General features: G+C 34.0%; 1 long non-coding RNA gene across 1 annotated transcript; it reads left to right on the top strand.

Annotated features, from left to right (window-relative positions):
* Positions 1-2,640: 2,640 nt before the first annotated feature.
* LOC143047111 (uncharacterized) lies at positions 2,641-6,006 on the top strand. Its single transcript, XR_012969413.1, has 2 exons — positions 2,641-2,887; positions 5,896-6,006. It is a non-coding gene; the product is annotated as an uncharacterized LOC143047111 (long non-coding RNA).
* The last annotated feature ends 20,684 nt before the right edge of the window (positions 6,007-26,690 follow it).

A 26,690-nucleotide genomic window follows, 5' to 3' on the forward strand; every position in this document is an offset into this window, starting at 1 on the left:
CAGCAATAAAATTATAATTTATAATTTTATTGCCATTCATAACTCTTAACAGACCAATTAACAGACCATGTTTTATACATCCGACCCATTAACAGACCAGGTTTTAAATAAAGATTGATTTATGTCACCAAAATACAGATTTTTGTGTAGATTTTTCACACAATGATATCAGTTTGGTTGACAAACATAATGCCTGTCTTTGTTCGATGTTCAAAATACCGCATGCAAGTTAATTCAACCAACGTGTCTTTTTGTGTACATTTTGTGTGTGTAAAATGTGTATAAATTTATTGATGAGTAACACGCCTTTTCATTTTATAGATCGTACATCGAAGCTAGAAAAATAATAATTACACCACTGGATTCAGTACATTGAATTGTTTTGTTAGACATGAATATTTTTTATGATAAACATATATTTAAAAAGTTATACATTGAAACATGCAGAATTTCCAATAATTTCCTCGATAACACCTGATTAACAGACTTTAGCCAACCCGATTAACAGACCCACCGCCGATATAGCCACATACTCAATATAGATTAACCGACCAATCTCTCGGTTAGCCGAGTGTCGGCCGTGTAATTGTTGAAAGAATTTTATTCTCTCATTTTAACAGTTTATATTATGGTTTTATAAATATATATTAAAACCTTTATTTTGTGTACTTTTTTAACAAATAAGACCCCCCCCTTAAAAATATATAAAGAAATGGTTCAAAATCTATTTGATTTCATTCACTACATATTTTTTTGAATAAATTAATAAGTTAGGATGGTCTTAGGATCATCGTAGTTAGGACTGTCCTAAGATAGCTTTGTTTTACATCCTAAGACATGTCTCAGACACGTCCTAAGACCATCCTAAACAATGTCCTAAGACATGGACATGTCTTAGGATACTTTCATTGACACGGCCCCTGGTTTTCGAAAGTATCATAAGATATGTCATAAGATATATCTTAGGACATATTTTATGATCATCTTATGACTATCATATGATATGTCATAGGATGTAAATCAAAGCTGTCTTAAGAGAGTCATAGCTATGATGCTCTTATGACTGTCATAAGTGAACATTATGTTCTATTATTTTAAATAATGATTTAAAAGTGATAAATATAAAAATGAAAATGAAAAGTATGAACATATTAAATATTACCGTTCTTAATATTTATGAATATTTTATTTATTTCATTATAATGAACATGAAATTTTATACAAAAAGGAATTTAAATATGAGTTGATAATTTGTTTAAATTTAGTTTGTAATATATAATAAATCTTGAACTTCGCTTTCGTGTATTATCATACATGCATAGTTATTTAACTGAATAATTTTTAGATTCGGTACATCGAGTACCGGTCCCGCTAAAACGAAATGCCCGTGCACATACGTTAATACAGTACTATTTTAAATATACTAGAAACGCAATAATATGTATATTTATTATACAAAACCATGAGTTAGAAAAAAAAATCAAAATTGTATGTCGCAGGAGATTCAAATTTTTATTAACTAGTTGAGAAAAAACCCAACTTTACTATTTAGCTAACTGAGAAACACAACTAATATTTTTATTGCAATGAACATGAAATTATACATGAAAAGTAATTAAAATTTTAGTTGACAATAATATGACCATCATAAGTCATGTCGCGAGGGGTCTTAAGTTTACGACAAAAGTTATGACAAATCGTAACTTGGGACACTTTCGAAAACATATCTTACGACTATGACATGTCCTAAGACCATCATAAGACATGTCTTAGTCATAAGATACTTTCGAAAACCAGGCCCCTGGTTTTTTGTCGAGCCCGCAACTTTTGTTGCAGAAAGCTCGACATAGGGATAGTGATCCGGCGGCGGCGGCGGCTACGGCGGCATTAGCTCACTTCTTAAAAGCTTTATATTTTAGAAGGTAGAAGACCTGGATACTTCATACTTTGTATATAGATGCTTCATGTTACGAAGTTTCCGTCAGTCACATGTCCAATGTCCTTGACCTCATTTTCATGGTTCAGTGACCACTTGAAAAAAAAGTTCAAATTTTTTGTAATGTTGAATTCTCTCTTATTATAGTAATAGGATAACTATATTTGATATGTGCGTACCTTGCAAGGTCCTCATGTCTGTCAGACAGTTTTCACTTGACCTCGACCTCATTTCATGGATCAGTGAACAAGGTTAAGTTTTGGTGGTCAAGTCCATATCTCAGATACTATAAGCAATAGGGCTAGTATATTCGGTGTATGGAAGGACTGTAAGGTGTACATGTCTAACTGGCAGGCAATCTAATTAAAATATTGATCTCTGATTACGTTATACTACATATGAGATCTAACAACTATCAATATGAGGTTTCACTTTTGTGAACTTTTATTGCGTAATATTTGACCCCAGAAAGTATTTATATTGACCAATCAAAACCGTCCTAATAAAAACGACATAAGAATCTGTTAAATTCTATTCTTATTATAGTAATAGGATAACTATATTTGATATGTGCGTACCTTGCAAGGTCCTCATGTCTGTCAGACAGTTTTCACTTGACCTCGACCTCATTTCATGGATCAGTGAACAAGGTTAAGTTTTGGTGGTCAAGTCCATATCTCAGATACTATAAGCATGATGGCGACGCAGGATAGAAGGCGATTTCGAAAACGCATTATTAGAAAATTTGCATCAGTACACAGTTCTAGGGCTAAATTGTGAGCAAACACAAAGTTTGCAAAGTATTTTTGGGCACAAAGATTGAATGGTCATCACGGTCATGCTGCCAACGGGCTATGGAAAGAGGTTACTTTACAGATCCGGCTACCTGTTGTTGTCAGGGTCACATGGTCAGAAGTCTGTAACTTGTAAGGAAGTTCAGCGGATAATTCAGTAAACAAATCTCCTATTGACTTTTGAATAAGATTTATGCCTGATGTATCTAGGGGAATTAGAAGCATTCATATATCATTCAGTGGCGGATCCAGATTTTTTCTTATAAAAGGGGGATCGCCGCGATATAGCCTTTTTGTGTTAATGCGGCGTAAAGCAACCAGCAATCAATTAATCTTAAAAAGGGTAAGGGCACTGACTGACCTGAAAGGCTCCAGTCATCAGGTCATGCTTCACTGATTCCCTTTATACAACCACAGTTTTCCCATGAAAAAGGAGGGCAGGGGGGATACACCCATGTCATTCATAAAAGAAAAAATGTAGCCCTTTATTTTTCAACAATTAAAACATATAATAGGATCTTGTCTATTTTTACTCTAGTTTTGATCCATTTATCAAAAAATAATTATTATAAAATTATATCAATCAGAAAGGTAGATTGATTAATAAATATGATTTTATGCTAAATGGTGTAAAACTAGAGTGTGTTAATACATATAAATATTTGGGTATATATTTTTGTGCATCTGGCTCCTTTACAGTAGCCCAGGATGAATTGTATAAAAAGGCACTAAAAGCCTATTTTAAGTTATCTAAAGATTTTTTTATCCTTGCATCCTTCAGTCAAAACATGAATGTTTTTGATCATACCATCAAACCAATCTTACTATACAGCTGTGAGATATGGGGTGCCTTCAATCCTATGTCGTCTAAATATAGAAATGGAATTTTTTCATTTGACCATATTTATTCTAAATTACCTGCTGAAAAACTTCATACTAAATTCTGTAAATTTATTCTTGGAGCTCCAAAAAAAAAGCACCAATTTTGCTGTATTGACTGAGTTGGGAAGACTACCAATATATTTTAACATGATTAAAGCAATGACTAAATACTATTACAGACTAGAAAAGTCAGACACTAACTTTCCATTGTTATATAATGCATTTATAGAATCAAAGAAATTGTATGAGTCAAAGAAACCATCGTGGTATATGTCATCTGAAAAACTTCTTTCACTGATTAATAATTATCAAATATCCTCAGACACGGCTAAACCAATTGACAACAGAAAACTAAGAATTGCCATGTTAAAAGATTGGGAAAAAAATCTCAAAACTCACTCAGAAGGAAAACTTTGCACATATGTTACCTTTAAAGCAAATTTTGGTTGTGAAAAATATCTTAATATTGTTAAAAAATTTGAAGATAGACGGAGTCTAACAAGATTTCGCATATCTGCTCACCATTTACTTATAGAGAGAGGTAGATATAGTAATACTCCCCGACACAATAGAATATGTAAGAGATGTTGTAGTAATGAGGTCGAAGATGAAACACATTTTCTTTTTAACTGTGATAGTTTATCAGATCAAAGGAAAGACATGATAACAATGATAAATAATTGCTGCAAGAATTTTCAAAATCTTGACCCTAACCAAAAACTGATATGGTTAATGAATAATGAAGATGAGAATTTATTATCAGAATTATGCATGTTCATTAAGAAATATGAAAAGTTTTAATGGGATTTATCTCCCTCTACTACTTGTAATTTGAACTTTATATTTTCTCCATAGTGAGTTCTAGAGCACCGTCCCTTGATGAATATTGTCCAGTAGTAATGTCAACCCTTGCTGCTGTGCATTAGTCATGAGGAGAATCACTATTGGAGTAATCTCATGTATCTGTAGCTAGTTCTGAAGGATCTCCCCTTGATGACCTTTGCATTGTTGTGATGTAAAAGTCCCTCACTACTGTGCACTGGTCATGAGGAGAACTACTGGCTGTTACTGCAGATTGAGATACTATATTCCCGGTTCTATTTTTACTATTTTTTAGTTTCCATATTTTAAAATAAACTTAATATCATATCCTTTTAATATTAAATCGGCCTCGTTACACTCAATGTCTCTTACCATAATTATATCCTACATTGCTCATATTATCAATTTATTATTTGTGTATTAATTACTTATTGTGTATTTCACTAATGTTTATATAATCATTGTATTATGATGTTTTTGTATCTTGCCTGACAAGGGCCCATGATTGGTAAAATAAAATAATGTCTAATAATGTCTAATGTCTAATGTACTGGACTACATTATTGTCGAGCCCTTGACTTTAGTCAAAAAAGCGAGGCTACATTCAGTTGTGGCTGTGTTTTTTGGCGGCGGGGGCGTCCACAAATATTCACTCTGTGGTTAAAGTTTTGAAATTTTATTAACTTTCTTAAGCTATAATGGATTTCTACCAAACTTGGATAGAAGCGTGTTGATCATAAGATAGTATCCAGAAGTAAATTTGGTAAAAATATAGTCCATTTTTTCCATATTTTACTTTTAAATGGACTAAGTATTTCTTCCAGTTAACATTACATACATGTACAGTCATGACAGTCTTTAGTTAAAGTTTTTTAAAACATTTATAAGATTCATTAACTATCCTTCATTTTTACCAAACTTGGACAGAAGCTTCTTACAATCAAAAGATTGTATCAAGAGGAATATTTTTATTGATTTTTTTCCCTCATTCTTGGTGAGTCTGCGATTTACAGCAAAAGTAGGCGAGACACTGGGTTCCATAGAACCCTTACAAACTTTTTTGTACTGAAGCCTCTCCTCATAAGGGGCGTTCCCTGATGACTTATATTTATTCACTGAATTTATCCCTGATCGAACTAGCTATACTACATGTATAGGGGATCTAGAACTATTCATTAGGGGCCTGCTGACTGAACTATTGGGGTTGGGGCTCAAGTCATGCTTCAGTGATTCCCTACATAATCAACCAAATTTTTCTCATTAAAAAGGGGGGGGGCAGCCTATGTGGTACAGACACTAGGACAAATGCTACATTTGTAGTTTGTGGTCCATTAGTATCTTTGGTTGAAGTCCAAGTTTCCAAATTCCAGTCTGTACCTACATAAATGATTAAGTTGCCATTCAAAGGTAAATTCTCTTTAAATTTAAATGTAGAGTAAGGTTGACATTTTATAATTTTAGGAAGGAAACAAGATGTTTCAGCCATGCAGCCAGTTGAGCCTTGGTCGTTTCCACCATGTACCACCTCTGCCATGTACATATGTAATAAAAGTAGTTTTAGTCATACTAAAAGATTTTGTTGTATATACTATTACTAGCATCTATTTACCTTTATACATGTTATAACTTAAACATAACTTTAAAGTTGCAATTCGTCACACTTACTTTACTAGAAAAATATGATTGCCAATGAGACAACTCTCCACAAGAGCTAAAATTACATAGAAGTTATAATCTATAGCATGTATAGTTACAAATATAAAATAGAAGATGTGATATGATTGCCAATGAGACAACTATCCACAAAAGACCAAAATGACACAGACATTATCAACTATAGGTCACCATACGGCCTTCAACAATGAGCAAAGCCCATACCGCATAGTCAGCTATAAAAGGCCCCAATAAGACAATGTAAAACAATTCAAACAAGAAAACTAACGGCCTTATTTAGGTAAAAAAAATCATTTGAAAGCCTAATGAAATTATGAAACACTTTTTAATCTATAATGAGGATACATGTATATATGCCATGATTTCTCATGAACATTTCAGATCTTTATATATTTTTTTGAGAAAACAATATCATAGGTAACAAGAACTACCTTTAAAAAAGATATCCGACGTATTTAAATTTGAGTATATGTTTAAAACTATCATTTCGATAACCTTCAGAAGCACAATGTCTTAATGATGCAGGACCTCTTTAATAAAATCTCCATCTGAATGTAACTACAAGAAATTCTTTACTAAGTCTGGTTATATTAAGGCAATAATATATAAGAATATTGTGCTGACACCTAAAAACTTTATTTGTCAAAAAAAAACCAGTGCAAATAACAAGAAACAAATATACATTTACTACTGTTTGCATTAAACTTAATTCAATGACATGGTTAACAAAGCTAGAAACTATTGGTAGTATAAGTAGTATCTTTCTGTTTACATTCACCAAAACCCGGCGGAAATCTCACATGCCTAGGTGGGTTCATGTACGTTCGTACAACACAGTTTACATTAAAAATTATATAATTGTCCCGAATAAACAGCTGTCATGGATGCAAAGAGCTATTGGAGAAACAATTATTTTAATAAAAATATAAATCTTTGTAAGATCTAGTTCAAATATTTATAGTTTTTCACTTGCTTTCCATCACGATATAATTTTCAAGACGTTTTTTCAAACACAACCAAATCACCCACCATGACAGCATTTTGTCCAATCACAGAAAGGATTTTCGAGCATGCGTATTCTGTTGCCATAGTTAAGTGTCCTTAAGTTCAAAGTGCACAAACCAAAACTATACCGACTACGTCGGAAAAACCTAATACCATAAACAGCTTACCTTACAACTTGTTATGTTGTGGTCAGAAATTTATGTCTGTCATACAAAGTCAACAATATAAATTACAAATTTTGGGATGATAATCAGCTTTTCAACAAATTATTTATGGACATTTACATATATAAAATAAATGTAACACAATTATATGGGATTAATGAAGACAAATCATAAAGTTGTTTAATTTCAGAATAGTGTCTGATCAAACAGTAGTTTGGACTCCAGTCTGAAAAATTCTAGATTCTGACAATGTTTCTTTCAATTTTTGACTGGGCCAAACAAATAAAACTGCGGAGGGAACTCTTCAAACTCCCGAACAGTGACACAGAAAAATCCACTACAAGCATCTGAAGATGAAGATGAGAATGGCACTGCAGATCTAGGTTGTGAACTAGGTCTAAGAGTTTCAACATGCAGATATTAGCCTATGGTACATGTAATTATTATATTGTATGTATAATGTATGATATAATTTCTGTATAATACTTTAAATTTATGATCATGAATCAATGATAAAGACAAAAAAGTATCTGGATAGATTCTTAGTTTATTTTCTATATTTATTTAATTTATATTTAAAGTTTGCTCTCAAATTATTATACATTTCAGATACAATGTATACCAAAGATAATACATCACAATATGAACTGTCATTTTCATTAATGATTTATTGAATGAATTAAATTTTCTGTCTATTTTTTTGTTTTACAGAATTCTGTCATAAAGTATGACTAGTTTGATGTTCTGAAAACATGGAAAATAAACTTGACCATAAATCATTCTCAAGATGGTTATTCAGTTGTCAAACTGCTTCTAAATAAACAGTTTGCAATTGTAATTAATTATTTTGAATGAGTTAATTTACATCTTGTACTGCTGCTGAAAGATGCTGGATCGTCATAGTCCTGAGCTATGGAATGCAATAAAAATGTTATATTGCTGCTGGTCTGTTTTAGTCTTCAATAGGATCAAGGTATGTTTTATAAAAAAGAAGATGTGGTATGATTCATTGCCAATGAGACAACTCTCCACAAGAGACCAAAATGACACAGAAATTAACAACTATAGGTCACAGAACTGCCTTCAACAATGAGCAAAGCCCATGTATACATGGTATATATATATATATATATATATATATATATATATATATATAAACGCCTAAAAAAGTGTACACAACAACTCCAAATACAAAAAAAGGTAACTATAAATGTAATTATTTGTAAATATTTCGGATAACAGATATCCTTCGTCAGTCAGATTCTGATGTGAAATGAATCATCTTTGAGTCTCGTTAGATTAAACTTTTACTAAATCTTGAATTTTATACAATAAAAAATGTCAAACCGAACATCAGTAAAGACGCTTGCACCATTCTAAAAAAATGTTAACATGACATAGGTTATATGGTTTATTACAACAGAGAGCTCATATATATGCTTTAAATACAAATAATAATGTGCGATGTGAACTAGCACAATTCTAAAACTGTATCGGGAACGACAATTATGATGATATAACATGTATACGCATGATAACGTCTGTAAAATTACCAAATAGACAGCACTGAACGATCTAAATATTTGAAATTGAGAGTAAAGTAGTTACAACAGAGTCTGAATATTTAAACATCGTGAACAAACGGCCGTAAAAATGTAATAATATATTTTTACTAAGTATAACTAGAAGAATGTGGCTAGGTACTTATACATCCCTCAAAAAATTAAGCAATTTAAATTGGTATCTTCAACAAATGTATTTAACAAATGAAAAAGGTTGAGAAAAAGAAACAGAGACTGTAATAATAAGTAATATAACCTGAATGTGAAGCACTACACGGAGTCGAACTACATCTTTTCATTTATCCCATTTGGTGCCAAAGTTGTTAATTTTCGTATCCAAAATCTTTCCCGAGCGAGTCTATCCTCCTTAGACCAAGCAGAGTTGTGGTCAATGATTTTAATGGTCAGTCGATTGAGATCTGCCTTAGTGTGGCCAGGGGATCTCAAATGTCGACTGAGAGGGAGGTCTGGCTTGCATTGGTAGTCGCTACGATGGCCGTTCATTCGTTTGTGAAACGGCTGTTCTGACTCGCCAACATACTGTTTACCACATTTACACTGTAAGAGATACACAACATTTGAAGTCTTGCAATTAACATTGCAAAATATGGTGTATTCTGTGCCAGTGGAGTGACTGTTAAAAGTCTGGGTATCCAGTATTTGTTTGCAAGTCAGACATCGTTTGTTTCCGCAACCCTTGCAAGATCCCATAGATGATAAGCCTGCTTGAGAGGATAAATCAGCTCTCACCAGCAAGTCTTTAAGGCTTTTGGGCCTACGGAATGCCAGTACAGGTGGCTCGGGAAAGATCTTGGATAGTTTTGAATGTTTTTCGATCTCTTTCCAATTTTCGCGGATTAGGTGAGATAAGTTGTCAAATTTTGGATGGTAATTCAACACAAAAGGCACCCTCTTGTTGACCTTTTTTTCTTTATATTGTAAAAGCTCATCTCGGCTGATGTTGTTAGCACGAGAAAAACCTTTATCAATGTCTTTTCTTTTGTAGCCCCGATGTTTAAGGTGACCGCGAAGTTCTTGTAGACGTTTTTTTGCAATATCGTTGGTGGAGCAAATCCTTTTTATTCGTATGGCCTGGCTGTAGGGAATGCTCTTGGTGCAGTGTTTGGGATGACAACTAAAGGGAGATAGATATTGATGTTTGTCTGTGGGCTTGCAATACAGATCTGTTAATATGTTTCCATCCCTCAATTGCGTTGTAGTGTCAAGAAATGTGATCTTAGAGTCAGAGATTTCATATGTGAATTTTATTGAGGGATGGGCATTGTTGGCATGATGAATGAACAGATTTAGTTCTTGTTCAGTATTGTCCCACTTCATGTCAATATCGTCGATAAATCGAAACCAAGAGAGGGGTTGATGAAGAGATGCATTGAGAATTCTTTGTTCTAGTTTCCCCATAAAAATATTGGCATAAGACGGGGCCATCTTTGTTCCCATTGCTGTTCCATTAACTTGGAGGAAGTGTTCGCCATTAAATACGAAGTTATTGCATTTCAATACCAAAGTTAGAAGCTGGATGAGACATTCAGTTGGTGGATGTAAGGTGTTACGAGAGTTCCAGACTTCCCTACAGGCTTCAATACCATCGTCATGGGGGATGTTAGTATAGAGGGACTTAAAGACTTGCTGGTGAGAGCTGATTTATCCTCTCAAGCAGGCTTATCATCTATGGGATCTTGCAAGGATTGCGGAAACAAACGATGTCTGACTTGCAAACAAATACTGGATACCCAGACTTTTAACAGTCACTCCACTGGCACAGAATACACCATATTTTGCAATGTTAATTGCAAGACTTCAAATGTTGTGTATCTCTTACAGTGTAAATGTGGTAAACAGTATGTTGGCGAGTCAGAACAGCCGTTTCACAAACGAATGAACGGCCATCGTAGCGACTACCAATGCAAGCCAGACCTCCCTCTCAGTCGACATCTGAGATCCCCTGGCCACACTAAGGCAGATCTCAATCGACTGACCATTAAAATCATTGACCACAACTCTGCTTGGTCTAAGGAGGATAGACTCGCTCGGGAAAGATTTTGGATACGAAAATTAACAACTTTGGCACCAAATGGGATAAATGAAAAGATGTAGTTCGACTCCGTGTAGTGCTTCACATTCAGGTTATATTACTTATTATTACAGTCTCTGTTTCTTTTTCTCAACCTTTTTCATTTGTTAAATACATTTGTTGAAGATACCAATTTAAATTGCTTAATTTTTTGAGGGATGTATAAGTACCTAGCCACATTCTTCTAGTTATACTTAGTAAAAATATATTATTACATTTTTACGGCCGTTTGTTCACGATGTTTAAATATTCAGACTCTGTTGTAACTACTTTACTCTCAATTTCAAATATTTAGATCGTTCAGTGCTGTCTATTTGGTAATTTTACAGACGTTATCATGCGTATACATGTTATATCATCATAATTGTCGTTCCCGATACAGTTTTAGAATTGTGCTAGTTCACATCGCACATTATTATTTGTATTTAAAGCATATATATGAGCTCTCTGTTGTAATAAACCATATAACCTATGTCATGTTAACATTTTTTTAGAATGGTGCAAGCGTCTTTACTGATGTTCGGTTTGACATTTTTTATTGTATAAAATTCAAGATTTAGTAAAAGTTTAATCTAACGAGACTCAAAGATGATTCATTTCACATCAGAATCTGACTGACGAAGGATATCTGTTATCCGAAATATTTACAAATAATTACATTTATAGTTACCTTTTTTTGTATTTGGAGTTGTTGTGTACACTTTTTTAGGCGTTTATATAATTTATTTATTGTGTACATGTATCGTTACTCGTAACGATCCAGCGCCCTCGTGGGGAAAATCGTTGACTACTATACAGACGTTTTATATATATATATATATATATATATAATACTTTCCAATATTGTCTAAAGAAAGTTCCAAAACATGTAATTATTATTTTTTTTAAGTCATTGTAATAACACAATGTTACATGTTGTAATTACACAATGTTACATGGCCATACACAACAAATTTTCCAATCGTACATGAGTACTTACTACACTGAAGAATAGGTTCATCCAATGAAATGATCTAAAAAATAATCATTGTTATATATTCATACATCATTACAAGGAGAAAGTACCTATGTTTATATATTCCAGACCATATTTGGATTGTATGTGTTAGGTCAAGTATGAGTATACTCATATGGTCCAGTACGAGTTTGACTACACATGTATTTGGAACACTATATGGGTTAATTTTAGACAAAAAATTATCAAAAAACTTTTATTGAGTTAGAGAATTACAAATTTATATTATACAATTAAAGGAATAAAGTGGAAAACATTACATCAATTTGAAATTGAATAATTCTGTATTTAAGGTGGTACCTAACACTACAGGGAGATAACTCTGTAAAATCAGCTAAACGTTTTAATTACGTTGTGTTGTTAAGGGAATATTAAGCTTCTCAATGATCAAAATAAGTGTTTGTCAAACTGCTATATAACCAGTGTAATTTTTCTGATAAAACGGTTGGTTCAAATTTTTTAAAATTTTTATATTTTTGTAAAAGGGTCAAAAGTAAATACTTTGTCAAAATTTTAAGAAAATTAAACGAGCCAAATTAATTATAGTTAAAGTGTTGGGTACCACCTTAATTGTCTGTTTCAATCTTATTTAAGCATTCTCGTCCCTGGTGACACTTGCTAGCAGAAGGAACATCAGATTTCTTAAATTTACATGTTTGTTCATGCATTTGCATCCCATGCTTGTTTTGCGGCAGCATGCAATGCAATTCCTTTTGTTTTACAAAGTGCATTTTCAATTTTGTATGTCAAAAGTTCTATTGCACTCATAACATAACAATATGCCAAAGAAATTTGCATCCTTACCAATAATATCAGCAACCCTACATCCAGAGTTGCTTTTCTCACAGTAACAAAGCTAACTTTTTCATTCTTTGCTTATTTTCGACACTTTTTTAATTTAATATTTTTTTTCATTGTTTTTGGAACAGATTTTTATATAATTTATGTCCATTTCTTATTTCAATTACAATTGAACTTTTTATATTAATTCAAGATTTCAGTTATGTTAAACTGTGATATACAGGTCAAGGTATCGAATAAACTTGACCAACTTGGCAGACAGTAAGTGTACATTCAGACCATATGCATATTTTTAAAAAGTATGCAATATGGACTAGACCTAATTCTTTACGATTATTAAAATGATATATATTTATATGTAAAAGTGGGAAATTAAGATATTTGTACAACTGATTAGTGGATAAGGTACATCCTACGTTTGATTTAGCAAGAATTTGGATTGATCGTTTGTCAACGACAATTCATAGTAATGAGGGAATTTTTTGTTAATTTTATTTGACATTGTGATATTTTTTGTTGTTGTTATTTGTTTGTGCATCCTAATGAAGTGTCCTGAATTTGGGTCAGTGCTATATGGTATAGAGGCATTTGCCGTATGCATATCTAGGTTGTCCAAACTTCAAAAGTGTCATAGCTTTGATATATTGGTTTGGATATAGTTTCGAGACAAAACTTTTTGCAGGAGGGGGTGTGTGTCACAGGATATATGTATCTATTTTGTTTCATTATTAAACATATTGTTTTATTTGTGTTTTCAGTGTTATATGTTTCACATTCATATCATATTCATATTTCATATTCATGTTTCTGGACGATTGACGAAAAATGGTTTTGCGCTGCGTATTTTGAAACAAAAGGTAGCTTAGTACGCTATGTTTGGCTTTACATACTGAATATTTAAATTAGTACAATAGAAAGTTAAAGCGATTCTTTATTATTATTTAAACAATATATATTTATATTCAAATGGCCTGAGTTATGCATAAACTCACAGTGCGTCAATATTAACCATATATATACATGTATACTAACACAATAACTTTGAGAGTTAGTCCCTGGTCAATATTACACTCAGGAGGGCGAAGACGAAAGACACCACTGCAGGTACTTTTAACTTTATTTATTCTTTTAGCCATGTTTAAAATACTTCAATTAAAGTAAAGTTACTTTAGTATTTCAAATATATAGAATTCAGTATGGATTGAAAGCTGCATTTTGGTATGCAAGTTAATATCAGAATAAAGCTCCTTTGCTTACAAATATTTCAGTCAAATATATTGTGCATATTTATTAGAACACAATTGTAAACTTAGTTTACAATTTGTATACTTGCAGATTAATATAATAAAGTATCTTAAAATTGGACGACTCAGTTAATGCAGAAAATGGCCCACACTTATTACCACGCCTAAAGTCTTTGTGGTTTATGGCGACTTAATCTTCACCCAAGTTGGCGATATTGGTTTCCTATTTCCTGCGACAATAACTTGCCCTTATGAAACTCCAATCTCCAACACAAAACATATACATCAATTGAAATGTCTTTTTGCCCATCTTAATTCTATACTTTAATAAAATTCTTCACTGAGCAAACCCTGAACAGTTGACAGTCTGAATTTGGATTCAAATAAATGTTGTCATAGTTCTTAAAAATCTATTGTACAAAACTGTGCATATAGGATTTCTTTTTAAATCTTTTCGAAATATTTGGAATTTTTTGTGAAAAAAATAAATATAAACCCATTTAAGAAATTGGAGACAAAAAGCCACCCGACCCCCCTTGGAGTAATTTCCTCCCAACTCAATCCCCGTTTTTCCTTTGTAGTATTAAAGGAACTTGGTTGATTTTTTTCGGGTTTCGTATGGATAGTAAACCCGGTAAATTGTAACAAAACCCTGCGGTTGAAAGTTGGCCACGGTTCGTTTTATCGAAAAAAGGGGGGCGGCTGAGCGGCACAAATTAAAATTATTCATGTCTGTTTCAGCTTCCTACTTAAAGAAACATTCCAACATCTCAATTGAATGTTATTTTGTAATGTTAATTCGATGACAATGACTACAAAATGCTTTATTAAGCGACATTGTTTTTGAAGCGAGTAACAAACTGTCGTCATTTGCCCGCGGTTTTATCTTTCGGTTTTCTCGGGACATATCGTCATGATAGTGATAAGCCATATATACCGAATGGACTGCAAAGATTTGTTAAGATGAATTCTAATTGGTTTAAATAGTCACGTGTGAAATCGTTAGAAGTGAAACTACATATTGATAGTTGTTAGATCTCATATGTAGTATAACGTAATCAGAGATCAATATTTTAATTAGATTGACTGGCAGGTGTCATCTGACCTTGACCTCATTTTCATGGTTCAGTGGTTATAGTTAAATTTTTGTGTTTTGGTCTGTTTTTCTCATACTATATGCAATAGGTCTACTATATTTGTTGTATGGAATGATTGTAAGGTGTACATATCTAGCGGGCAGATGTCATGTGACCCTGACCTCATTTTCATGGTTCAGTGGTCAAAGTTAAGTTTTTGAGTTTTGGGCTTTTTATCTAATACTATATGCCATAGGTCAACTATATTTGGTGTATGGAAATATATTATGATCTTTATGTCAGTCACGCAGGTTTTATTTGACCCTGACCTCATTTTCACGGTTCATTGCACAGTGTTAACTTTTTGTGTTTTGGTCTATTTTTCTTAAACTATAAGTAATGGGTCAACTATATATGTTGTATAGAAGCATTGTTAGCTGTACATGTCTGCCTGGCATGTTTCATCTGACCTTGACCTCATTTTCAAGGTCCATTGGTCTTTGTTTAGTTATCTTGGTTAATGTTAAGTTTATGTGACAGTTGTAATAAAGCTTAGCTTTATACCTAGGACTATCAACATAATATCAATGATTAGTATAGAAGGCGAGACATTTCAGCGTGTGCACTCTTGTTAAGTTCAAATTAGACATTTTTCTTCCATGTTCTTTGGATGGAATTTTATTAATATATTAAAAGTACACTTTATTTTCTGTCAATATAAACTAGAGAACATTCTGATTCCAGTGAAATCTAGGTTTATACAAGTATCTTTATTAAACAGTCCACCAGTAGGGGTTACTTATGCATGGTCCCTCAAAATATGACGTCATAGGAAAAAAAAAACTGTTGATTGCACTCCAAGCCATTTACGTAAAAAAAAAGTTCAATCAATTGACAATCGTTTGAAGATTTTTGACATTTTAACAAATTTGCCTCTCATTTCACGAAGTGTCCATAAATTGTGATGAATTTTTTATGGTTACCATCAAGTTATTGCGGATACTTGCGATTGTTTCAAAATTATGATTCGTAAGTATGAAAAATCTATCTACGTTAAGGGGCATCAATGTTTCGAGAGAAGGTTTTCATCAGCAGTGAATGAAAATAAGGATCTCTAATTCATTATCTTTGTTTGCTTGTGATCTTGTTTGGTTATATTGGTATGAAACGTTTAAATAAGTTTAAGGATTTTCTATCATTTTGGTCTCGATCGTAAATGAAGAGACATAAATTGTCAAAAAAGGCACCTAATGCAGTAATTTAGAACCGTTTAATTTTGTGACCTCAAAAGTAATAATGGTTTTCGGTATATATTCTGTTACACCGTTCCGTAATTTATATAGTTCGTTTGATTATATTCTTAATCTATTTGTGTGTTCCAGTCTAGGAGGATTATTCATCTTTAACCTTATAAGAACATTAAAACATCGTATCATCGCTACCTTTCCCCTGCTCACACGGATACATTTCTATATATCAGACAAATTCAGCTTTGCATTACTATCAACATACATATTCTGAGAAAAAAAAAAAAAAAAAAGAAAAAAAGGGGGAAATAACTTTTAGTAAAGGTAGTAAAAACAGTTTTGCTGCCTTATTGCTATACATTCCAAGTGAACCTGATAAAGTTATAAATAAGGAAAAGAATTTAAATATTGTCTACGTCATCCCATCATATAACAACATAATAACACCATATCTCTGACACAGCTTCATCACTATAGTTATAATTGCTTCTGCATAATATAGATAACAAGAGTTTGGTTCAGAAATCTTGGATAGTAAAAAAAGTTTTGCTGTCCATTTTTATATATCAGACAAATTCAGCTTCTGCATTACTATCAACATACATTCCGCTAAGAGCATTTAACTAGAGATCATCCTATTTTTGTCATAACCCTATATTTATTCTATATTATAATCATCATATAACCTGATTCTTCAGCTATATCATCAAGATAGTAAAAACAGTTTTGCTGTCCATAGGGATCACCCTATCTTACACATAGCTTACATACTCTGTGTCATCTGTGCACCAATTTATATATGTTCGTCAAACGTCAAGGATAGTAAATACTGTTTTGCTGCCCAAATTCTACCAAAATTCTTAGAGAAAGGAAAACAACAAAGTCAACAAATTTATCAAGTCACATTAGCTTAGGAATAGTAAAGACTGCTTTGCTGTCCAAAATTTACCCAGAGTTATTGAGAAAGAAAAGGCACTCCAGTAATAAATCTGTCAACTTATATTGGCTTCAAAATAGTAAAGACTGCTTTGCTATAAAAAAAAAAAAAACAAAAAAAAAAAACAACAAACAACAAATAAATTTATCCAGAGTTATTAGAGAAAGAACAGGAACTTCAGTAAAAATTGTCAAGTTCATTGGCTTCAAAATAGTAAAGACTGCTTTGCTGTCCAAAATTTTATCTAGTCTTATTGGAAAGGACCCTCAGTAAATAATTTTTGTCAAGATTTAATAGCTTCAGTATAGTAAAGACTGCTTTGCTGTTATCTGATCTAAAATGTCTTCTCCAAGGAGATCACACAGAGAGAAAATCTCTCCATATAGATATACACCAAGTCTAGCAGTTGCAAAACATAAAGCACGACAAAAAAACAGGGAACGTTTGCAACTATCTAGTCAATTTACTCCAAATAGATTAACTCAAGGGAAATCAACAGTGACTAATTACTCACTAAATCCAACCAAAGCAGCCCAAAAAATGATTGATGCTACTGAACAGCTCAATGTACAGGCTGAATTCAAAAGAGGGACCCTTGTTATGAAATTCTCTCCTGCTGCGTTTCTGATGTTTCACAAACATACTCTTGCTTACTATGAAAAATCAAGTAGATTAACAGCTATATCTCATTTCAAAAGGGACAAAAACAATCTCATAGTGGAAGAATCACTCAGTATTAAACCAATCACAAATGATAAGGTTGGTAGGAGACAAGTTTACAGAATCAATTTATACAAAACTGCATTCTCTGTTGAAGCAAATGGTAGAGAGATTAAGGACTTTATTAAAAATGACCTACATGAAATTTTAAGTACATTACCATCTATAGAATTTTTAAACAATATGAACACAGCCATACAAGATTCATGTAAATCTTTCTTGTCTGATCAGGGCTCTAATAATTGGATACAATCAGATAACATTTCTTCCCATTCTGCAATCGTACCTACATCCAGTAGAGATGAAAATGATCCTCTCCTGACCAATTTAAACAGAACTCAAAATTTGACATCAATTGAGACAATAGTAGCAACAGATTCTACCCAATCTCACAAAAACTGTGCTAGTTGCTCTGAGAACATAATCGACTTTGAATTTATCATGTGTATCACTTGTGAAGAAAAATTCCATTTTCAATGTCAAAACATAACTTCTGATCAATACAAATCTATGAGTATTGATGAATTGGAACAATTCAAATGCACACAGTGTAATTCGTTAATAAATGACCTATCCATCTCAGAAATAGAAACAGATCCCAGAAACATGGTTCAATTTACTGGTTCCTCATGCTCTCCAGATACTTTGGTGAAAACAGTTCAGATAAACAGAAATCTTGAAAAATCTCCAAAATCAGACCCTTATTGTGGGAACTCTAAGGACATGCAACAAGACCATACAGGAAAACAAGTTCATACTGCTCAACAACAATGCACTAATATAGGAGCTCTTAGAAACAACTCTTCTCCAATTTTGCAGACAGATAATAACTCAATAAAACAACCTAAACAAACTGGACCAAAGAAACAAAAGACACTGAAGCAAGATGATTTAAAATCCAAACTCGCCGTAGCAGAAGCACATATTGCCGCTCTAGAGAACACCATACTAGATAATAATAACTTAATCAGAAACATGAAACTGACTCAGCTCGGTCAAAATGATTACCACCAAAATGGACCTGACCTTCATAGTTATAGACAGACCCCATCATCAATCAGTGCTAACTGTTCTAATTGTCACTGTTCACAAGTGGATAATAGAATCAGAGACCTTGAGCGGGAAATGTCAAATTTGAGACTTCAACACCTTAAAAATCAATTCTTCACACTTAGACAACAAAGTCAAAACCTAGTCAACCTGCAAGCCACAGCACATATGAACCAACAAGGCCCTGTACATACAATACATTCTCAACATGTTGTTCAACCTTCTCCAACTTCAGTGCAAAACCATTGGTTACAACAACCAGTTCATCCCTTATTCCAGCAGACAGTTCCAGCTCCACCACCTTATATGTTTAGACAACCAAGCAGAACTCAAATGGTACCGTCACAAAACATACCAAATAGTCATATGCAAGCCCAGCATCCACAAATGATATATCATAGAGCTGCAGTTGCAACACAATTATCTCCCTTGGATAGTAATAACAGTATTGCTGTCACTCCATCAATTCATCCTCATTCTCAAACTCACCACATGTCCTCTACTCAAGGAAAGGTACAGATAAACACATCTAGTAATAAAATTGTACCAGAGCTTATCACAAAATCTTGCGTTTCTAATGACATAAGTAACAGTTCATCAGGAGATAGTAAAAACAGTTTTGCTGTCACTCCATCTACTCATCTTCATTCTCAAATTCACCACATGTCATCTACTCAAGGAAAGGTACAGATAAACACATCTACTGATAAAAATGTACCAGAGCATATCTCAAATTCTTATTCTTATGTTCCTAATGTCTTAATTAGTAACAGTTCTACAGGAGATAGTAAAAACAGTTTTGCTGTCAGAAAAGAAAATGGAATGAAAGCAAACCTGAATGTTCCTTCACAAAGTGGTCCTCCTAGAGATTCACCAAAACCATACCATGAAAATCCTGATCCCAATACCATATTAAATTCCTCAAACTCAAATAGTAAAAACTGTTTTGCTGTTGAACAAAGGAGTGAGACAATGATATCAGAAAATTGTTCTGACACAGTAGGATTGCCACCAAACAAGAATGTTCAACACATATACAATCCTTTTTTAGACAAAGCTCAAACATTCCTCCTGGACCCAGATATAGCAGCCCCTGTGACAAGAATGATATAACCTTAGGAAAATCAAGTCCGCTCCGAATTGTCTCTTTCAACATTAAAGGCTTTAATTCCAATAAAAACTACTTTGATGAAATTCTTGATAAACATGATATTGTACTGATACAAGAACATTGGCTTTTTAATTATGAAAAAGAATTATTGAAACAACATCATTCAGATTTTATAACTTTTTCGAGACAAATTGATGATAATGAACCCTTATCTCCAATCAGTAGACCAAGAGGCCATGGAGGTATTGCAATTTTGTATAGAAAATCCATGTCAACTATGTTTTCTCAACTTCCTGATGGAGATAACAGAATCCAGGCTATCGAAATTTCAACCACAAAAGACCCAATATGTCTTATAAATGTATATCTCCCCTCAAGAGGTACCGACAAAGGTCATGATGCTTATAGAGCAGCTTTGGACATCTTAAAAGAATTACTACTAAAATATCAAAGAACTCATTCAATTATTATCGCCGGCGATTTTAATGCTTCATTCCATAGACAATACAAGGACACTCAAGATGAACTGTTTAAAAACTTCTGTAAGGAAAATCAAATAGAGCTACCATCTAACTACCCTATAGACCATACATACCATCAAGGTGATTCAAAATCACAGATAGACTACATTCTAACAAAATCTAGAGAGAATGATGACGAGTCAACTGAATATATGCAGGTGAAAATCTTAAGAGAAGGCCACAACACATCAGACCATTATCCCGTCTCCGCTGAATTTTCTGTTAGATTACGGACCGCTCAAAAACAACTGAATGGAGATATTGTGACTAAGATTAATTGGGAAAAGGTTGACAAAACAAGTTATGAACAAAATTTGAAGGAGGAACTAAAAGATAGAAAGTATCTGAACATGAGAACACCTTACGGTATTGAACAAGCTACAAACCAGCTAATTTCTAGTCTTACTAACGCTTTAAATTTGAGCTATCCCCGTAGGAAATCCAAATTTAGTAGAAAAAAGAAGATCAGCTGGTCTCCACAACTTGCTAAAGCTGTGGGTCTGTCAAAAAAGGCATTTTATCTGTGGAAAAAGGTTGGTTCACCTCCTTCGAAAAATAATATCTACAACTTGAAGAGACTAGAGACGAAACGTTCCGTCAGATCAATACAAAGGCAACAAACGGCTGACAAAAGAATTAAACTACATGAAGAAATTATGATGGCTTCAGATAGGGACAAGGATCTATTTTTTCGACTTATTAAAACTCAACGGTCTTCTTCTTCTCAGTTCACGCACACCCTTAGAACTGAAGAAAAAGAAGCATCAACTCCAAACGAGATAAATAAAGTCTTCAAAGATCACTTTGAAAAATTAGCCAAAACCAATTCAAATCCTAACTTCAACATTGGTCATGATAATCTTGTCAAGCTAGACATGGAAACCATTGTCAACATCTGTGAAAACCAAGAAATAACAATTCAACCTGTTACCTCAACAGAAATCACCAAGCGTATTTCAATATTAAAAAGAAAAAAGGCTGGGGATGTAGAAGGGTTAACTGCAGAACATCTAATTTATGGTGGAACAGAGTTGACTGAATTCCTAGTTACCTTAATTAACAATATATTCTATACAAAGCATGTTCCTGAAGTCATCAAAAAAGGTCTGCTGACCCCTGTCCACAAAAAGGACAAAGACCCTACTATACCATCCAACTATAGAGGCATCACAGTCATTTCCATCATTTGTAAGATTTTGGAGCTTTGTATTAGAGCTAGAATCGAGGGTACACTAAATAAACATCAAAACAAGCTTCAGAAAGGTTTCACTAAAGGTGCATCATCTATTAATATTGCTCTTCTCATCTCTGAAGCAATTAACGAAGCCAAAGATAAAAACGAGTGTCTCATTCTAATAGCTCTGGATGCAGAAAAAGCATTTGACGTGGTAGACCATATACACCTATTTTGGAAATTATATCATCAAGGAATTAATGGAGCTACATGGTTACTAATTAAGGAACTATATAACAAAACAACTACACAAGTTAAATCTCAAGGATATATCTCGGAAACATTTGTGAATGAGCAGGGAGTCAAACAAGGTGGAATTCTCTCTGCCAATTTTTACAAGGCCTATAATAAGAATATCCTCGATACTCTTGAATCCACAAACATAGGAATTAAAATTGGAACCAATTATGTGGGTTGCCCAACGTGCGCAGATGACATAATGCTATGTGCTGGCTCAGAACATGATGCCTCAACCCAACTACGCATCATTGAAAACAGTACCAAAAACGATCGAGTAAAGATAAACAGCAAAAAGACTGAAATTCTAATGATTAACAAGAAGAATAAGGATATAAATCTTCAACTTTTTAATGAAAAAATAGACGAAAAGCAAAACATTAAACATTTAGGAATTGAAAGACAAGAGAAAAATAATGTAGAGAATAGAATTTCTGCTGCAAGAGCTACAATGTATTCCCTATTAGGAGCTGGATTACATGGAATAAATGGTATAAACCCACTATTATCGTATAAACTATGGCGGACTTATGTTATACCAAGAATGCTCTATGGAATTGAAATTCTCAACATTACTAAAACCGAGATACAAAAATTAGAAGCTTTTCAGAAAAAAACTTTTAAACAAATTCTATCCTTACCACAAAGAACTGCAGATGCTGCTTTCTATATCTTACTCGGAGCCGAATCTATTGAGCAACTCGTACATAAAGCTGTCATTTCCCTATTTCTAAGAATATCAAAAGATCCCAACTCAATTGAGTGTAAAATTGGAATTAGACAGCTAGCTACAAAAGATGATAAATCAAATAGTTGGTATATAAATGTGGACAGAACTCTCAAATCTTATGATCTTCCATCCGCACATGAGATTATACTAAATCCTGAGAAAAATTGGAAACGATTGACTCATGAAGTTATAGACAAAACCTGGAAAAACAAATGGACCGAATCTGCTAGAAGCAAATCAACACTCAAATATATGGAAGTAAACAACTGGAACTTTAAAAAACCAAACTTCTGTTGGAGCAGTGTCAGAGATAATAAAAGAGATGTTAGCAAAGGGATAATAAAATCCAGGTTACTTACAGGAACTTACAAAACCCAAAGTATTACCAACCGATTTGACGGAACAAAATCTGCAGAATGCAAATTGTGCATGGTAGGACCTGAGGATTATAAACATTTCCTAATCAACTGTGAAAGTCTGAATTGTGTGAGAAAAATTCATCAAGATAGACTAAAATCCCTACTAGAGGATAATCATATCCACTATTGCAGTATAATTGATTCTGATGAGGATCTTCTAGAATTGTTGGTTGACTGTTCTAGGAACGACCTTATAACTGTGCCTCAGCAGAGAGACTTAGAACGAATCTGCAAAGACTGGATCTATGCATTGCATGCTAAAAGAACCCAACTTTTGGAAAACAAATGAACAATCAGTTGAGTTCTGAGCTTAAACTACAAGTGGCTGTCAGTCGTGGGAATGTAACATATAACAAGTATTATACTACTTTGTCTATATACTTAATTAATACTAAGTAATTCATAGTTAAACCATAACTAGAGCATATGTATTAATTACCCCTGTAAAAATCTTATAGACCCAAATTCTATTGACAAACTCTACTGTTTTACTTAAAACTAATTTTTACAAGTCTCTTGTTTTATTCGTATCCCTTACCATTTTATCTTTTAACTACATATATTTAAACTTATTAAGAAACCATACTAGTCCATAAATTTAACCAATTACTAGTACAGATTAGTAGTTCCTGTCACTTTCCGTTGTTAAGAGAATATAAACAACTGATAAGATTACTTTTATCCATTTTATAATTTTAAATGTATAATGTACATACAAGTTCCTGTTTTAACTAATTTTTTAGTTTTATCCTATTCTAACTGTTAATATTATTTTAAATTTTAACCAGTAGATAAAATTTTAAACAACGCAATTTTAAAAATAAACAAAATTTTTAAATGCGGTGACCCTGCAGATAGGGTGGACTTCCAGAAGAAGAAGAAGAAGAAGAAGGATCTCAAACCGAACATTGCAAGGTCATACCAGTTCTGGAGAACTTTTCAAAGGACAAACGTCATCTAGGACACAATTCGTGGCTAACCACAGAGTGAGTTAACTTTACAACATTGTTTTTGAAGCCTTCAAATTACTCTATACATATTTGAACATTCTCTCCGTGAAACACTGGAAATTTATAACTGCTCTTGAAAGTACAACATTTTCTCGGATTCAACGGACTGTGCTATCTATTACCTTTGACATTTCGTTTTAATAACATTAATTGAACACATTGTAAAATTGTATTTTATTTGTTTTTCAGCTTTTTACCATTTGTTAGATTGACTCTGGATTAAAGTATCAGCACCTGATAGTCTTTTCTGCTTGAGCCCAATCGTCGGTTATACTTAGTGGTCAGGTCATTACAGTAAAAAGTCTACAACTTGCCTGTTGTGTCTCACAGATAACGCCACTCCACAGCTACACAGCAACCTACCTGTTGAGCCCTGCATGTACGCGTCATCCCTTGACGTACAGTAAATTGACGACAACCTGTCTTTACATATCCAGACAAGGAACGACAACGTAGCAACGTACATACGTACATACCTTTACACTGACAGTGTAAACTCTTGTGTGAACTTGACAGCAACCTAACAAAGTTGAGCCAATATGGATCCCAGTCATGTGGAACAACAAGAAGAGATTCAGCCCCAAGAAGGAGAAGTCCTTGAACTATTAGAAAATCCGTCTTATACATCACAGTCAGATGAAACTCCCGAGGCTAGGCGAGTACGTGACCTCACGGAAAAAGGACAAGGAGCTTTCACTGAAAAACGTGACAAGTTCTGTCAGGAACTAGAGGCTCTCTGGGCAGACATTGAATCCCAGTTATTGGAAGTAACAACGCCTCCTAACGATCTCCAGCAACTCCTAACAGTCCAGGACAAACTTGTTAAAGCCTGTAATAATTATCGTAGGCTCACAGATGAATACCTAGACTTTCTGAAAAGGACCCGAACATTGGAGAGTCAAAAAGAAATTGATGCATGTAAACTCTCTTTGGATTTACGTCTGTCCAAAGTGGAGCTAGTTATGGAAAAACTACACGAGCATCGCCTCGCTCTTACAAAGGCTAAATCTACAAAAACAAAGACATCTAGAGGCAAGAAATCCTCACACAGTGGGAGCTCCCACGTCTCTGACATTTCAAGTCTTGCACGGAAGAAGCGTGCTAAAGCAGAGGCTGCCAGAACTCAGATAGCCTTTGCTGAAAAACAGGCCTTGCTCCTAAAGCAGGAGGCAATGATAGAAGAACAGACTCTTTTCAAGCAAAATGAAATAAAGGCCGAGGCAGAACAAGAAGCCATCAGAGCAGAACAAGAAGCCATCAGAGCAGATCAAGAAGCCACACGCAGAAAAGCCGAGGCGGAGCAAGAGGCTATACGTAGAAATGCTGAGGCTGCACACCAGAGAGCTGAAATGAAACGCGAGGCTATACGCAGGAAAACTTTAATGGAACAGGAGGCTGCACGTGCAACACGGGAAAAGGCCGAAATTAAAGCTGCTATGAACATTCTAGAAGCACAAAGAGAAGCTGCAGCCGCAGAAGCCGAGGCTCGTGTCCTAGAATACGACGGCAGCCAAGCATTTAGCGATCTTCCTGATGAAAAGGAAGACCCTCTCCAGCGTGTGCAAGATTTCGTCAATAAACTTCCTGTATCAACTGTTGTAAAGGAAGTAACAGGACCTCAAAAGAAAAAACAAATTCCTGTTAAGATCGAGCTGAGTCACGAAGCACCAGCGTTCGTGCCATCCGTGGCCGTGGCACTGAACTTACTGTCACAGACATCTGCTGTCTTGCCTTCCGATACTAAGTCACCGGAAGTTACCTCTATCCCAGATCTGGGATTAGTAACCGGCATAGGAAAACAGGGCGTTTCAGAAAAGATCCCTGTCTTACACCAAAATCAAGGCGTCATAGAAGAGATCCCTGTTTCACACCCAAAACAAGGCGTAATAGAAGAGAACCCTGTAGCATACCAGCAACAAAACAATCCTACGTTAGAGATAACCAGATTTCTCCTTCGCAAGGACTTGCTGTTCTCCCGGCTAACAAGCTTTAACGACCAGGCAGAATCATTTCATACATGGAAAGCCAGCTTTAAAAATGTCATAGACGAACTACAAGTTTCAGACTCAGAACAGATAGACCTACTTATTAAATGGCTTGGACCAGAGTCAGGTATACATGCCATGAGTATAAGGGCATCAAATGCCAACAACCCAACAAGAGGCCTACACAGATTATGGGAAAGACTGGACGATCGATATGGTGCTCCAATAATGTTGCAGACGTCTCTCGTCAACAAACTTGACAACTTTCCAACACTGACAAATAAAGACAACTCACTCCTTTACGATTTGTCAGACATTATCTCAGAAATAGAGTATCACAAAGAAAATCCCAAGCTGGGATGTTTGCTAGCTTACTTCGACTCGTCAAAGGGGGTAAATCCTATTGTGGAAAAACTACCATA

The sequence above is a fragment of the Mytilus galloprovincialis genome, chromosome 9, assembly GCF_965363235.1.
Source record: "Mytilus galloprovincialis chromosome 9, xbMytGall1.hap1.1, whole genome shotgun sequence".
Lineage (NCBI taxonomy): Eukaryota > Metazoa > Mollusca > Bivalvia > Mytilida > Mytilidae > Mytilus > Mytilus galloprovincialis.